The sequence below is a fragment of the Ictidomys tridecemlineatus genome, chromosome 5 (assembly GCF_052094955.1).
Source record: "Ictidomys tridecemlineatus isolate mIctTri1 chromosome 5, mIctTri1.hap1, whole genome shotgun sequence".
In the NCBI taxonomy this organism is placed as follows: Eukaryota; Metazoa; Chordata; class Mammalia; order Rodentia; family Sciuridae; genus Ictidomys; species Ictidomys tridecemlineatus.
The window spans coordinates 124,987,510-125,002,092 of NC_135481.1; positions in this window are offsets into that span (position 1 = coordinate 124,987,510).

Consider the following 14,583-nt stretch of genomic DNA (forward strand, 5'->3'; position numbering starts at 1 on the left):
AGCCCCTTTATCAAATATAAGATAGTTGTAACTTTGTGGATTAGTCTCTGTGTCCTCTATTCTGTACCATTGGTCCACCTGCCTGTTTTGGTACCAGTTCCATGCTGTTTTTGTTACTATTGCTTTGTAGTACAGTTTGAATTCTGGTATCGCTATACCTCCAGATTCACACTTCCTGCTTAGAATTGCTTTTGATATTCTGGGTCTTTTGTTTTTCCATATGAATTTCATGATTGCTTTATCTATTTCTATAAGAAATGCTGTTGGGATTTTGATTGGCATTGCATTAAACCTGTAGAGAACTTTGGGTAATATCGCCATTTTGATGATGTTAGTTCTGCCTATCCATGAACAGGGTACATTTTTCCATATTCTGAGATCTTCTTCTATCTCTCTCTTTAGGGTTCTGTAGTTTTCATTGTATAGATCTTTCACCTCTTTTGTTAGGTTGATTCCCAAGTATCTTATTTTCTTTGAGGATATTGTGAATGGAATAGTTTTCCTTATTTCCATTTCAGAGGTTTTGTTGCTGATATATAGGAATGCCTTTGATTTGTGCATGTTGATTTTATAACCTGCCAATTTGCTGAATTCATTTATTAACTCTAGCAGCTTCTTTGTAGACCCTTTTGGGTCTGTGCAGCCTCTGGATTCACCTTCAGTGACTACTACATGCACTGGGTCCACCAGGCTCCAGAGAAGGGGCTGGAGTGGATCTCATACATTAGTGGTGGTAGCAGTGACATAAATTATGCAGACTCTGTGAAGGGCTCAATCACCATCTCCAGAGACAACTCCAAGAACTTGCTGTACCTGCAAATGAGCAGTCTGAGAGTCGAGGACACAGCCACATATTACTGTGCTAGAGACACAGTGAGGGGACCTCAATGTGAGCCCAGACACAAACTTCCTGCAGGGCACCCAGGGCCAGCAGGGGGCGCTCAGCATACAGGTGCTCAGGGTCACCAGGAGTAGGTGCAGAGGGAGGAGGGAGCAGCTCAGCTCAGGCCCTGAGGTCCCTGCCCACCCAGCACCTCCTGACTCCACCCTGCCTGCAGATTCTCGAGGTCCCTCCTCTGCCAGACCCTCTGTGAGGTGATTCTTCTCTAGGTCTTGCTTGTCTGGAATTCTCTCAGCACACACTAGGCAATTTTGCAGATGGAGGTTACTTTTCAGGAAAGTTTCCTGAACAGCATCTTTAAAGTGAGCTGTATGGATCTTTCATTTCCTCATTGGGGATTGAATCCAGGATGCTCCAACCTTGACGTCCATTCCTGGCTTATTTGTGTCTTATTTGGAGACAGGTTCTCTCAAAGATGCCCAGGCTCACCTTGAAGTTATGATTCTCCTGCCTCAACCTGCAGTGTCCCTGGGGCTACAAGTGAGCTCCCCACACCTGTAAACTTTACCCACTCCTGATGCCATCTCTCACTCCCTGTTTGTTAGGTGATTCCCAGTCCCCTTCCCATGACTCCTTCCCTTTCCCCCTCCACCCAGTGACCTTGCTGTGATGGATCAGGTCACAGAACACAGTTCTCACTGGAGCCCACCTACTGCCAGAACTTTCCACCCCTGGGGACAATTTGCAAAGTCTGGAGGGTGTTGTTTTCACCTGTGAAGGAGGGATTCTTCTGGCTTCTAGTTTTTATTTACCAATGAGGCTGCCACACCTCCACCCATCACAGGACATCACCCACAGTGAGGAATTATCTGACATGAATATCTATGGACTAAACAGAAAAAGGATGGCAGAAAACCATAAACTTTATTGAAATGCACAGAAATATGTGTATTCAGAGTGAGCCTTGGTGTGTGTGAGCTGTGTGTCCCTCATGATGAGGCTCTGTGACACCACACCTCAAACCCAGGGCTCTATATGGTGGACACACCCACTCCTCATGCAGCTGTGCAGGGCCTGTGGACAGGGGTGACCTAAGCAAGGTCTTCAAGAGAAAGGGGCACCCTGGGCAAGGACCCAGTGGGAAGGATGGTCAGCTATTCAGGTCAGCTCGGCCACTGGCCTCAGGCTCCAGAAGACACGCCATGCCCAGGACCACACTGACCCCATCCCACTATGAGCTGACCCTGAGGCTGAGAAGCCCCAGGACACCTGGCTGCTGGGGAGAGGCAGCGTGGAGCCTGCCTGAGTTTCCAGCCACTGTGGATGCATAGCAGCGTCACAGACAGGGTCAGCTGGCTCTGTCCCTGCTCACATCAGTGCCCACCCTGTCCTGAGGGTCTGCTCCAGTCTGGGTGAGGAGGAGCAGTGGCAATGTTTACATCCCAGATGGTCCTAGGAACACAGCAGCCGTGGGAAGACATGAAACCACCAGTCTCCTTGACTTCAGCACTGACACCATCAGTCAGCACACTGCTGTTTTACTTTTCATTTTAATACACTTTTAGCTGTAGGTGGGCACAATGCCTTATTTTACTGGTTTGTTTCCCGGGTGCTGAGGATCAGACCAGGCCTCCCACAAGGGCTCTGCACTGGGCCTCAACCAGCCCCACACACTCCTACTGCTGTTGTGATACATTGGTTTTTCTTGACACTCCCTGGGTCTCTTCCTGATGACTCCCAGTGCCAATGGTCACACAGGACAGTGGGACTCCTCTGACATGGTCACAGCAGGTGGGACATGGTGGCTGCACTCTGTCCCCAGTGCTTCCTCCTTCCTCCCCTCTCCCCTCCACACCCCTCCCTCTTCTCTCCTAGTTTTCTGGTATTTATTTATTTATATTCTCTATTCAGTGCCACTCAGCTTCAGAGTTGATCCACACACAGCTGGATCCCCTTGTCTGACCACCTGTCCTGGAGGGTGGGGAACTGCCTTTCTCCTTCACAGTGGCCCTGCTGCACCAGGTGAGACTGTGGGTCAGTGAGGACAACTGACCACCACCTGCACCTGTGTCCTGTGTAGAGATGTGGCTTGAACCCCCTCCTTCTGGGAGTCCCTGTCCCTGTGCTGTGCTTTGGGGCTGAGTGCTGGAACATCCCTCCCTCAAATCCTCCTGAGACCCAGTCCTCAGCCCTGTCCACCACACTCTGTCTCCCACAGGGCACTCTGTCCATTCAGATGGAAGTGCCCTTGATCTCATCCACACGTAGACCTCCAGCCAGGACCCAGTGTGCCTCCTCCTCCCAGAAAGGGGCGGGGGCTGGGCTCCGAGGACCCAGGGAAGAGGGCACCTAAGTGACTGTCCAGTCTGGACACTCAAAAGCACATCCTCCTGTGCAGGAGAAATAATAAGAAGGGGAGACTGGAGGGGGTTCTGAAGTGAAGTGTGTGGGGAGAGGTGCCCTGGAGGGAGTCCACGCCTGCCCACTGAGTCCCTTCAACCCCAGCCCCTCCCAGCTCTGGCACCTCTGCTGGGAAGGTCAGGTACTGCATGGGGGTTGCAGGCCCTCTCCAGCCAGGGACCTGGGCTTTCCTTGGTCAGCACAGCCCAGCTCCCCTGAGGTCAGTGTCTGCTGGCCTGAGGTCTGTTACTGACCCTGCTTCTCCAGGCCTGGTGGGAATGTGTCCTCCTCCTCTGAGGGAGGGCTTGTCCTCCCCGTGGTCCATGCATCCCAGACCAGCTGCAGTCTGTCTCCTGAACCAACCTTCTTTACTCTGGGAGCCAGTGCTTTCAGCTTTCTCTGAACATCAGCTCACCAAGATGCCACCTGCCTTTCCTGTGGCCCTGCCTCAGTTCCTGCTGCTCAACTGCTGAGCTCCTTCTCTCCTGGGACCTGCTGCAGCACCCTGGGATCCCCTCAGCTGCCTTCCCCATTCCTGCTACCTCATTTTCAAGTCTAACTTATTGTCTGGGAAAGACTTAGTTCCCTGTTCTCTGTGTTTGCATTTTACAGAGGAGCTGTCCATATGATTAACTGACCATGTTTTCATCAAGTGTTTCACACTAAAACATGGTGATTGACACCTACATAAGAAGCCCTGGGAATCCCAAATTGTGTGCAGACCCTCCCTTTGCTTTACACGTGCAAGGAGAGTGCACAGCCTCCATGGATTACTGAAACTGTGCAAAGGTAACATGAAGTCTAAATACCAGTTTCAGATTTCTAGTGCCCAACCCTGGGTGCAGTAGTTCCTGATGCCACAGATTCGGGATTTGAAATTTCCATTCTGGCTCAGTGTGGTGAGGAGAATGTAATACTGACTCCATAGTTCACATATGAATGATGGGTGAACTTGCTGATGCTCTTGGCACGCACACCCTGGGGAGGCTTGAGGCCCGGAGTGTGCACAGCGAGCTGAGGTCACCCACTCCTCTCTCAGCTTCCTTCCTGCCCTTCAGGGGCAATTTAGTGTAGGAATTCCACATTTTTATACATTGGCAAGTTGGCACTCACATTAGATCCAGGTATGTTGGTGTAGTGCCCTTTGTCCTTCCTCAGTATTAGAAGGAGGGAAGATTCTAAGAGGGTAAGTATGTGAGTAAAAGTGATTTTCTGGTATTGCATGTTGGCCATGAGCTCAGGGTGAATGAATCACAAGTTTCATGTTACAGAAAGAGGCAGAGAAATCAGCTGATCTGAGCCTGAGGGTGCCCTGGGAACTGGTCCCTGACCCTAACTGGGCATGTGACCCTGGTGACATCTGGACTGAATAGATTATTGGATTCCTCCAGTGAAAATACAGAAGTGTCACCAACGGTGTCTCTTGGAGCTGAGGCTGAAGTGTGCATGGCCAGGATGCTCAGGGTGAGGAGGTGAAAAACCTTCCCTGGATGGAGCTGCTGGTCTCACACATGCCAGGAGGTGAGGCAGGTGAGATGGCTGAGCCTGGGGTGGAGCACCTTCTGGGGACAGGAGAATGTGGCAGGATTTTCTCTAAATTTTGCAAGTGCTGCATAGGAGGTGGTAGGTGACAGAGCAGGTTGTGAGTTTACATGGAACTGACTAGTTGACAAGGACCACTATGACACAAAGTGTGATTTCAGGGGATGAACTTGTGACCAGAGGCCATCAGGAACCATTTCTGTGTGTCCCTGGGAGCAGCAGGTTAGCACCCAGTAACTGAATGTCTGCAGTGGCCTTGAGGATTGGAAGTCCCCACATAAGGGGGTGGACTGCACAGTGTTGTGGGTGTTACACTCACACAAGAGACAGAAACCATCTTTCTTCCCTTCATTTTACCATGAAATACACACAGAAGTTTATGGATCTCTCTCAGAACTCATGTGTCCCCATCCTGCTGATGGACAGCTCAGTGGTTTTCTCGGAAGGACACTTTCCTGGTGCCTGGGTGGACAGCTCAGGGCGCATCCTCTCCTGGACACATCTGTGGATACACTAATCAGGTGGACAGGCCACATCAGAGAGTGGAGGGAGGGCAGTGTGCACAGAGAAGGGAGCTGTGTCCTTCTGAGGCCCCTGACTCTCCTCTCTGCTGTGTCATCCCAGGGCTTGCTCTGACCCCAACTCTCAGCAAGGTGAGCACCTGAGCTGTGCTTGATTGAGACACCATTAGTACTCACTGGTCCAGGATGTGATGGACAAGGGCCTCAGCTCTGCCACCTGGTTCCATTTTTGGGAGGAGCAATCTCGACCTCCACCCCATGCTGAGGGCACCACTCTTCACCACAGCAGAATACAGCACCCACCTGTGCCCTCAGCAGAAGGGGAGCCTGAGTAATCATTGAATACTACTCAGACAGGAACAATGGAGGGCTCTTATTTGGGACAACACAGGTGACCCTGAGGACACTGCACTCATTGACATAAGCCAGGCAGAGAAAGACAGGAACCACTGCCTCACTTACAGCTCTGATCTAAAGTTTCCAAGAAGTGCACAGAGAAGAAGGAGGCTAGCAGGGCCTGGGGCAGTAGACCTGGGAGAGGCTGGTCAGAGTGGGGGTCACTTCTGATAAGCAGGAGGAGAACCTCCAAGACAGCTGCTCAGCAGGAGGCTCTGGTGAGTCACCACCTACTGTGCACCTGCAGCAGTGCTGAGAGAGCAGGCTTTGATTTCTCTCCATGGAATGGTGGAAGTCAGAGCTGCAGCACCTGCTAATACCTGGATCAGCCTTTTTACCATGGGTGCCCATCAGGAACCTTCATCCTAGGTAAAGGGTCTCCAGGGGCCCTGCCCTGCCCTCTGTGGGCTTTATTAGATTTACATTTAAATAGTGATGGCAGCAGACACTGAGACCCAGAGGTTCACTGCCCTCCTTGTTTGCAGTGTTCTCTTTGGAGCATGGTGAATGTGTTAACTCAGAGAACATGGCCATGACCTCAGGCCAGAAGATTGAGCTTCATAAGACTGTGGAGTTAAGAGTTGACAGAAGGAGGCACATGAGGTCCATTAGCATGATGGGCTTCTCCCACCTGTCAAGTGGAGCACTGAAGTATCCCTGCTGCTGTGCAGACAGTGTGGGCACAGAGGGCCTGGGCTAAGGAGCTGTCCAGGCCACCCCTCCACAGGGCTCTGACATGCCCCTCAAGGTCATGACTCACAGTGTCCTAGTAATACAACCAGGAAGCACTGAGGTGGGGCCTGGGTTGTGGGGTGCTGTGGGAACTGATGAGGGGAACAGACACAGCACCTTGGGGCCCTGGCTCAGTCTCTTCACTGAGAACATGAGGTCTGGTTTCCCTTGATGGCTCCTGACCTCACAGGGGAGCCAGCAGAGGGCAGCACCTGGGGCTCAGGAGAGGACAGGCCCCAGGTGGGTGCCCACCTGCAGGAGGACCCTCCTCAGGCAGCACACTGAGCTCTGCCCAGGAACGGGCTGGGCACCAGGTGCATGGCTCATGCTGCTCAGGAAAGGACCCCACAGGGACCATGGAGATGTGCAGAGATAAGGCAAGGACTGGGCACTGCAGCTGGTCAGACATTCCCTTACTCCAAAGAGCAGGGTCTTCTCCTAAGCCCACTGCTGAGAGGGACCCTCAGTTTTGTTGGCAGCATTTTGACTGCTCAGCTGTGCACCCCATCTTCCCTGGGCAGGTGTGTCCCCAACATTCCCTCCACCCTCCCTCCTGAGGCTAATGGAGAATGGGCACTGCTCCTGCGACCAGAGCAGGGCTGGCCCCTGGGTCTGCAGACACATTTCCCAGTGAGACGTGGGGGGAGGATGGGGCTGGAACCTGACAGGCAGGTGGTGTCACTGCGGAGGGTTCAGACAGCAGCATCCTGGGCCTGGGCTGCTCTACACTGCCACCCCCGTCCAGCACAGGCAGCTGAACTGAAGTCACTGTGTGAATTTGGGGTGACACAAAGTACCACACAGACACAGAATACCTTTTATAAGCTTCATGGTGGCTTTCTCCATCCCCCAGCCTCAGGCTCCCAAAAGGGGACGAGAGAAGGTCAGAGAGGCTGACAGGAGAGAGGGGGCATGTTCAGAAGTGGGCTTTTATTTTGGGTGATGCCGTTTCTTAGAATTTTCTATCTGAAAAAGGCAGAAGGGGAAGGATTACAAAGAAACAGGTGAGTGTGACTCAACTCCAGCAGGTGACACCTACTCCTGGAGCCACACCCTGGTGTCCCAGCTGGGGGAGCACCCACGTTACTGGACCTGGCACTACCCTGCCCGACTGAATGCAATAACTGTTCAGACCCTGGAGCATCAGGACTTAAGGAGGTTCATCGAGGGCGGCTTCCCTCACTAATGGCTCTCCTCACCTGGGACCTACGCTGAGCTGATCCCTTGGAATCCAGGGAAACCTCTGCAGATGAAGAGGGAGCTGGACATAGAGAGGGAGTCACATGTCAGTGCACAGCTCCTCTGGGGACAGCCACATACACAGTCTGTCTCCTCCTCTTCCCAAATGGTCTCCATCGCATGTTGCATCCAGTCTCCCTGCTGGTGCTGATGTGTCCTGGATTACAGGACGTTTAGAAGATGAACAAGGCTACACCTATATCACACAACCAACATGACAGTGTCACATGTTCCAGGAACAGAAGGACCATGTCACAGTAGCAGGCAGTGGGAGAGAAAGCAGTGAGCTGGACTCAGAACTGAGCACTCAGCACCCAGAGCCTGAGAGGGTGTGGTGAGTGAGACTGGGCACCAGGAACGGAGCTGGGTCCTGAGGGAGGGTCTTGGCTCAGGAGGGTGGGCTCCCCCTCTGACAGCCTTCCAGCCCCCTGAAACCACCTGCTCTCCTCTCACAGGTAAAGCTCCACCTGGGTTCAAGACAGGGACACATCTCAGGAGCACAGAGGACCTGGGCAGCCTGACCCCAGCCTCTCCAGATATCAGAAGAGCCTCACCCACATGCAAATTCCTCCTCCTCCTCTGGGTTCAAAGGCCCTCTGGGCTGTGGGAGCTCCCAGCTCTCTGCTCACACAGGGCTGAGGTCTCTGGGAAGGCAGGTGTGGTCTAGAAGATGAGGCTGCTGGGTCTTGTCCTGTGCCTGGTCACAGCTCTCCAAGGTGAGTGTCCCCAGTGTCAGACCTGGGTCCATGGGGAGGTTATGACTGCAGGTGACTGACAGGTGTGACTGTTCTTGTTCTCAGGTGTCCTGTGCCAGGTGCAGCTACAGGAGTCAGGACCTGGCCTGGTGAAGCCCTCACAGAGCCTGTCCCTCACCTGTGCTGTCTCTGGTTACTCCATCACCAGTGGTTACTGCTGAAGCTGGATCCGTCAGCCCCCAGGGAAGGGGCTGGAGTACATAGGGTACATATGTAGTAGTGGTGGCACTGGCTACAACCCATCCCTCAAGAGCCGAGTGTCCATCTCCAGAGACACGTCCAAGAACCAGTTCTCCCTGCAGCTGAGCTCCCTGACCACTGAGGACACGGCCACCTATTACTGTGCCAGAGACACAGTGAGGGGACCTCAGTGTGAGCCCAGACACAAACCTCCTGCAGGGTGCCCAGGACCAGCAGGGGGCGCTCTGCACACAGGAGTCAGGTCAGCCCAGGAGCAGCAGAGAAGAGTGGATGGTTTCTCTCCAGGTGATCAGTGTCTCCCTGGATCCCATCATGGAGAATCTGGAGGTCTCTTCTGCCTCAGATCATCAAATGCTGTTCTCTTATGGAGTCAGGAGTGTCTCTCTCCACCTGTCTCAGGTCAAGCTGCACAGTATACACGTGTGAGTCTGTGTGTCCATGTGTGTATATGTGTGTGTGTGTGTGTGTGACACTGTATGGGGAAAGTAGTCAATTCTGTGACAGAATTATGGTCTCCTCAGCTCCCACCATAAGCCCCTCCCCCTATCAAGCTCACACACAGTGGTCTGACACTTTCCAGTGAGTGTTTGTAAATCGTTCTATAATCTTTCACAAACACCAAAAAGTTCCAAAAGCTTCTGAATCACACAATCAGGTTAGTGGCATAGTCACCTCTATGGATCCTATTCCTATTTTAGCCAATATTTGCACTGCTGAGGTCAAAATACCTGTCAAGGACATGGTGTGGGACACAAGATTCAGTCCCCCACCATCTAACTCCATTGGTCAGGACACAGTTAATGCAGAACTTCATGTCAAAGGTGTTTGGAGAAGGAAACTGCTCAGGAGAGTGGAGGGAGAGAGAGAGAGATAGAGAGAGAGATAGAGAGAGAGAGAGAGAGAGAGAGAGAGAGAGAGAGAGAGAGAGAGAGAGAGAGAGAGCGCACTGATTCAGTCACAAAAATAAACCCCAAAATACAAACCCCTCCAGGGACCTGTTTCCTACAGACTCACCCTAACTGTCTACATTTACCAAACCCACTCACTCCCTGTTGGTGCATTAATCCACTGATTTACACCAACCTTCAGAATCTGACCCTGTCACCTCTGCAAATTCTTCCAGTGTCTCACACAAAAGGGTTTGGAGCACCTCAGATCTAAACGAAAGCTGATACTCAGCTTCCAACATGGCTCTTTGAAAGAAGTGTCAGGAAGGGGATCTTCAGAGAATCCTGGATGTACATTAGTAGATGCACGTGAGAGGGCACAGGGAGGGGTTCTGTGACCTGCCCAAATGACAGCTGTGGCATGTCAGGGCCACAGCAGAGCAGGTGACCTTGTGGGCTCCAGGATGGGGGTCAAAGAGACAAGTGTCCAAAAGAGAATCATGGCACTAAAAGTAGAGGACAATATTGTTTTCCTAAGGTCCTTGCTGTAGAGATCACACACAGAGTTCCTGGACAATCCCCACTGTGTGCCTTTCCAGACTGGAGGTCACTGTGCAGTCCACCTCCTCAGGGTCTCATGGTGAGGAGGGCTGGGCTGGGCTCTGTGTGCCACACCACTCTCAGGAGATCTCACCACAGTCCAGGACTCAGTGACACATGGTCATGGAGGGCAAGTCACAGGGTGTTGTTTACAGAGACCTGAGTCTGGGCACAGGTAGCTTCTTGGCCACATGAACTTGAGGGGCCATTTACAGAGACCTGCCATGACACCAGTAGCCTACAGATCCAGGTGAGCTTGTTCCTTCTAAGAAGCGTTGGCTGTGCAGATGGACTGAGCCACCAGGATGGTCCTCTTTCCAACATGGGGGGACACTGCAGTGAAGGAGAAAGACAGAGACAGAGAACAAGTCTGCTCCTCCTGGGGAGCTGGGAGGGCTCCTGCAGGACACTGAGCCCACATCCTGAGCTGAGGGCCTCTCACCAGAGGCCTCTGCTTCCCTCCTGAGAAGGCCCTGGCTCCTCACTGCTCCCCACCAAGGGCAGAATCCACAGGACCAGCTGCCCCTGCAGGACCTCGTCTCTCCACAGGAAAAGGCAAGAACCAGGGTCTGAGTGCTCTGCCAACAGTCTAGGAGTGGACCCAGGTGAGCAGGGTCTACACCCCACTGAATCAGAGTGTGTGCAGCTTGTGAGCACCAACCCTCCCAGGGATGTCCTTGTCACCACACAGTCCAGAGCAAGGTACATGGAGAAACATGGAGTCAGTCATGAGTCACCCAAAGTCCTCCAGCACCTGATGAGCTTTGGGTCTAAGGGAATCTGCTCTGAATGACATAGATTGCAACATTCAGATGTTCCATCAACTCTGGAACCCCAAAGCTGAACGTGAGCTTATGGTGACTGCACATGTATTAGAATCATAATTCTGTAACTTAGGGTAAGATATAGGTGTGTATAGCCTGCACTTCTGTGATCTGTTCACTCATGCACACACACACACACACACACACACACACACACACACACACACTCACACACACACGAAAAGCCATTATCCTGGACTCAGGGCAGCATCTAAGTTCTTCAGCATTAGGAGGCCTTGCTCAGGAGAGGGGTTGGGCAGCACCATCCCTCTTCTTAGCTCTCCTCTGCTGGACTTGTGAATTGTCCTCCTTGAATTTGTTCAGGTAACCCCCTGGGACATAGTAACTAACTGATTCTTGGTGTCTGAGTGGAAACTCCTCAGGACCTGCTCCCTGTCCTGGTGCACCTGATACTCACTGTGCCCCTCTGGTGCTTCCTGTGATGCATTTCTGTTGGCTTCTACCTCTCAGTTTCCGTCTCCAGCTTCTGCTAACTTCCTGATTCTGGGACATGGAGACATTTTCCTTGCAGATTTCAACATTATAATGAAATGACTTTATGATCTTTGTTATCCCCTGTGGAGCCCATGGCCCTGTGCAAGGTGGAGCCTGCTCTCCTGTGGCTACACCCCAGGGCTGTCATTTTAGTTTCTGAAAACCAGCTGCACATCTTGGGGAGGTAGGAGCAGAGGTCCAGGTGCCTGAGCATGGCCTGTTGGTCAGCTCAGGACACGTGGTCCACCCATCACCCCTCACTCTCCCTCCTGGGAGGAGAGCCCTCCTGATCCCTCCTGCTGGCTCTGCTGGGTCTGCAGGGTGAGCGTGCTGCCCACAGCCACCCTCTGGGTGAGGACAGACAAGTGCTCCTGTGTCAGCCATGGCCATGTGCCTCTTGTCTCAGCCCCTCCCTCTCCTGACCTTGCTCACCACCATAGCCACTGTCCAGCTCTGCCCCTGTGAGGCCAGCTTCTTACATGGACAGGAGACTGAGGCCAGGAAGAGGCTGTCCTTCAGGCCTGGCCTTTTCTCCTAGCACTGTAACCTAAATTGGGCTCCTCAGCTGTGCATCCCTGTGGCAAGTGCCTGAGGCCATCAGCACATGAAGAGGAGCTTTCCTTTGGCTCCTGACTTCCAGTGCTCTAGTCCATGAAGAGAGGAGTCCACTGCATTCACACCTTTCCTGGGTGTGCCAGGGCAATGCAGAGAGCCCACTGTAGGGACAGCCACTCACCTAGTTTGAAGGACTCTAAAGAGAGGGAAGCAGAGACAGGGTCTGATAGTCCCCTTGGAGGGCCTGACCACAGTGATTGACATAAATTCCATCGTCCCCAGGTCCTAATGTATCCACTACTTCCCCACAGTCCAAGCCTCTACAGAACCATCTTAGAACATGGAATTATGAAGCACAATGATGCACACTAATCATTCTATCTCTGGATACAAAGCTTTCACGTCCATCTCATAATGCAGACACGTTCCGTCCTCATCCTTGAGTCCCTAAAGGCACAAATACTTTAGCTGAACTCAGAAGTCCAGTGCAAAGACTTTAAAACATTCAGGGAAATCCTACTGTGGGCCTTAAAATCAAAGAGGGCTTCCATATTTTCACGTTTTATGGGAGGGCTCTTGGCAGCAGGGACTCTGACCCCTGACCCGCATCTGACCTCCCAGCCCTTCCTTTCAAGTGTTCATGTAAGACTCCCTGACCCTGTAGCTCTCACAGTCTGCCACCTGCAAAGCCAGCATGGTGTGGCTGAGGACAAGGTCACCCTCAGCTGGGAGCAGGTCCTGGCCTCCCTTGAACCAGGGCTGGGAACCTCTGAGCCCCTTGCTGGCTGAACAGGGGAAACCGTGCCCTGGGCAGTCCTGGGTCAGGAGCCCAGAGCTCTCTCCCACAGACCCTGCCCTGGAGGGTCTTTCAGGTCTTCATCTCTGCCTCTGAGCTGGGGAAGCTGGGCCTTGTTGATCCCTGGGGTCCTGAAACACCCTCCATCCTCTGGGTGCAAAGCCCTGGGCTGCTTGTAGTAAAGCTGCTGGCCTCACCCTCCTGGCCACAGCTCCTGGGCAGCACCACAAGTGTGCTGCTCTCCTGGGCAAACTGCAAAGCCCCAGCTCTGCCTGCACTGCCCCTCTCTGCCCCTCCCTGTCCTGCACATGGCCTGACATCAGTCAGGGGTCACATGCCAGGGCCTCACCTGTGCCCTTGAGATTGTCCAGCCCACAGTCTGCTCCAGCCTGAGTGAGCCCAGCTCCCACCAAGTGTGGGAACATCCACAAAATGGGGCTCTGAGGTTCTCACCACGTGTGTCTGCCTGGGAGTTGGAGGAAGGTCTGTGGGGCAGTCATGTCCAAGGTGAGAGCAACAGAACAAACACTCCTCTAACTCTTGCCAGATACGTGCTGTTGGACACAGTGACCACCACTCATGCTGCTGTGTGTGATTTTACATTTGCACCATGGAGTTAACACTGTCAGTGGATCATGATTTTGTACATGTGTAAAAGAAATTAATGGTTGATAAATGCCAAGCAGAAAAATAGGCAAAAGTAATCAGATTCTCTTAACCCTACTATCTACACTATCCTAAACCATGAAACTCCCATCTGCTCTCAGAGCTGTTCTACCTGGGCCTCCACCCAGGGCTGCTATATAGCAGGAGGACATGCAAATAGGGCCTCCCTCTGCCCATGAAAACCAGCCCACCTGACCCTGCAGCTCTGCACAGGAGCCCAGCCCTGGACGCCCAGCTCAGCCCACTTAGTGATCAGGACTGAACACAGCTGCTCACCATGGAGAGTGTGCTCAGCTGGGTTTTCCTGGTGGCTGTTTTCAAAGGTAATGAATGGAGAACCACAGATCCTGAGTATGAGTGGACAGGAGTGAGAGGAAGAGTGGATGAGTGACAGTGTCCTGACCAGGCTGCCTCTGTGTTTGCAGGTGTCCAGTGTGAGGTGCAGCTGGTGGAGTCTGGGGGAGGCCTGGTGCAGCCTGGGGGTTCCCTGTGACTCTCCTGTGCAGCCTCTGGATTCACCTTCAGTAACTATGTGATGAGCTGGGTCCGCCAGGCTCCAGGGAAGGGGCTGGAGTGGGTTGGCCAAATTGACCCAGATAGTGGTAGCACCTACTACCCAGACTCTGTGAAGGGCCGATTCACCATCTCCACTGACAACTCCAAGAACACAATGAACCTGCAAATGAGCAGTCTGAGAGTCGAGGACACAGCCATCTATTTCTGTGCCAGAGACACAGTGAAGGGACCTCAGTGTGAGGCCTGACACAAACTTCCTTGCAGGGCACCCAGGGCCAGCAGGGGGCGCTCAGCACACAGGGAGCTCAGGTCAGCCAGGAGCAGGTGCAGAGAGGGTGGGGCTGGACTTCTGCATCTGGGGCCTCTCATGACCCAGCTTCCCAGGGGAGCTCTGTGTACATATTTTCTGTACTGACGTGTGACTTCTCTGAAAGTAATACTTTGGATTTTTAATTATTACTTCCATTTTTATTAGCACCTCAATATTATAAGTAATACTGCATTTCAATTTGACATAATTTAATAATTGTGCAATAAAATTTCTTTCCCTTCACAACCTAACATTTCTCTCTCCCTCCCCTCCTCTTTACCCCTCCCACCTTATCCTCTTCCTCTTC